The following is a 2,882-nucleotide window of genomic DNA, read 5'->3' on the forward strand; positions in this document are numbered from 1 at the left end:
TTCTAAGTGTAAATTCAAAGTCATTTTGCAAACTCAGTGTAAATGACTTTTTCTCTTGAACTTTACTAAATCAAATATGTTCATAGTGATGAAACTAAGATGCACACGAAATTTCATTTAAATCGGAGTTCATTTGGTTCACTACGTTCACAAAGAACACATATGCACAAAATTAGGTAAAACCTAGTTTTGGCGGAATTTAAGCATATGACCAAATATATATGTGATGCACTTAATTTCTCATGATTATAGTCCTAGAACATATATTAAACCTTCATGTGCATGTGGTTCAAGTTTCAAGTAATTTGGACCTAAGTAAGATAAATTATGATCATTAGAAGATTAATACCCTAACTTAGTCCTTGTATATTTATTTTCAAAACTTAATTTCCAGCACTATCTCAAAAATATATAGATACCAAATTCACATAGAGATATGCATAAGCCTTCATTTGTATATGCACAATTAAGATATTAAACAATTAACCAAATAACCATTTAAGCATGTTTTCTAGCATTTTAGGATATGTTCAAGTAAAGCATGCTCACACACATTTTAGTATACAATCATACACAATCATCAAAAACACAATGTTGACTAGACACTAAGTCCTGGTCCAACAATCTCTTCATATTCCATTCGTATAAATATTCAAAAGTAAGAATCATCATAAACCAATATCTTTCTCAAGAAATCTTCAAGGATGGATACTCCTAACTCTCCACCTGTAAAAAGGTCTAGAACTGATGAAGGTTCTACTTCTAAAGAAGAAGAAGGTGGAGGTGATCCCAGATTCAACCTCTCCCCTATAAGGGAAGACGTATACGAGGACGATCCCCAGAAAACTATCGAATCTCTACAAGAAGCTTTGAGGGAAACCAAAAGGAGACTTAAAAAAGCAACCGACAAAGTTCAAGACTACAAAAGGCAACTTATGGTTTCAAGGTATGCCATACAAGGTGTTCGATATATGTCATGGGGCAGACAAGCAAGTACTCATGACCCAGATAAATTGCACGAAGCAATCACTGAGATCACAGTACAACTTGGATCTGTTGCAGATGGAATAGACAGTGTTCTTTATACCCTAGAATAAAATCTTTGTCCAACAAAAACATGTTCAAATTTGGGTTCCTAAGGAACATATGTTATTGATACTAACCATTAAGGACCCAAGAAAGTTTGGGTACCTAAAACAAGGTAATTCCTTTACAGGTATGTCTCCAGGAAAGCCTCACAAAAAGCCACTGGTATCTAGACAGTGGATGTTCCAGACATATGTTATTTTAAAGTGTTTGGCTGCAACTGTTTTATTCTAAATACCAAGGATAACTTAGACAAATTTGATAGTAAATCTGATGAAGGAATTTTTGTTGGATACTTATTAACCAGTAGAGCTTATAGAGTGTACAATAAAAGATTAAGAACTATTGAAGAGTCAATACATGTTAAATTTGATGAACTTTCTACTCTAATCAACACTTGTGAGCAAAAAGTTGAGAAAGAAACAGGTATTGAAGAATTGCTGCGTCAAGTAAATGAAAAATCAAATGCTGACATGTGACACACAAGAACAAGAGGATACTGATGATGAAGAACTTCAGATTGTACAAAATATACGTCATACAGAAGATTCACATAAGCAGAAATTGGAGAACAACATCAGAGATTCAATCTCAGCAACAAACAATATTAAAAGGCCAAGGTACGCACAGTATCACTCTCAAGAGCACATTATTGGTGATCTAGCTCAAGGAATAACAACAAGGTCCTCTCTATCTGATGCTTTCAATTCTCTTGCACTAATTTCCATATCTGATAATTCTGATTCTTTTACACTCATTTCACAAATAGAACCTAAGAATATATCTGAAGCATTACAAGATACTATTGGTTAATAGCAATGCAGGAAGAGCTAAGTCAATTTGAGAGAAATAAGGTATGGAACTCAATCCCACAACCAGAAAATAAAACAATAATTGGAACTAGATGGGTATATAGAAATAAAATGAATGAAAGTGGAGAGGTTGTAAGAAATAAGGCAAGATTAGTTGCTCAGGGATATAATCAAGAAGAAGGTATTGATTTTGATGATACCTATGCACCTGTAGCTAAGGTAGAAGCAATAAGACTCTTAATTGCCTTTGCATGTCATAAAGGTTTTAAATTATTTCAAATGGATGTCAAAAGTGCAGTTTTAAATGGAAAATTAAATGAAGAAGTTTATGTTAAACAACCACCAGGTTTTGAAAATTTAAAACATCCTGACTATGTTTTCAAATTGAACAAAGCCCTTTATAGACTAAAACAGGCTCCCAGAGCCTGGTATGAGAGGCTATCAAAATTCTTGATTGAAAGTGGTTTTTCATGTGGAAAAATAGATAACACATTGTTTATCAAAACTGAAACTGAAGACATGCTCATTGTGCAAATGTATGTAGATAATGTGATTTTTGGTGCCACTAAAGAATCCTTGTGCAAGGAATTTGCTATAAGAATGTAGGGGAAGTTTGAGATGAGTATGATGGGAGAGCTTAACTTCTTTCTCAGATTACAAGTAAAACAGACTCCTAAGGACACACATATAAGTTAGGCCAAATACATTAAGGATCTCCCTGTCAGATTTGGAATGGACAAGGCAAAGTCTGTTCCTACTCCAATGTCAGTTTCTACAAAGCTTGACAAAGGCTCAGAAGGAAATGAGGTAAACTCTAAACTATATTGATTTATAATAGGATCATTATTATATTTGACAACTAGTAGACCAAATATACTATTCAGTGTTTGTTTATGTGCTAGATTCCAATCATGCCCTAAACAAACTCATTTTATTGCTGTAAAAAGAATTTTTAGATATCTTAGAGAAACTCCAACCCTAGGA

This window comes from Tripterygium wilfordii, chromosome 5 (assembly GCF_013401445.1).
Source record: "Tripterygium wilfordii isolate XIE 37 chromosome 5, ASM1340144v1, whole genome shotgun sequence".
NCBI lineage: Eukaryota > Viridiplantae > Streptophyta > Magnoliopsida > Celastrales > Celastraceae > Tripterygium > Tripterygium wilfordii.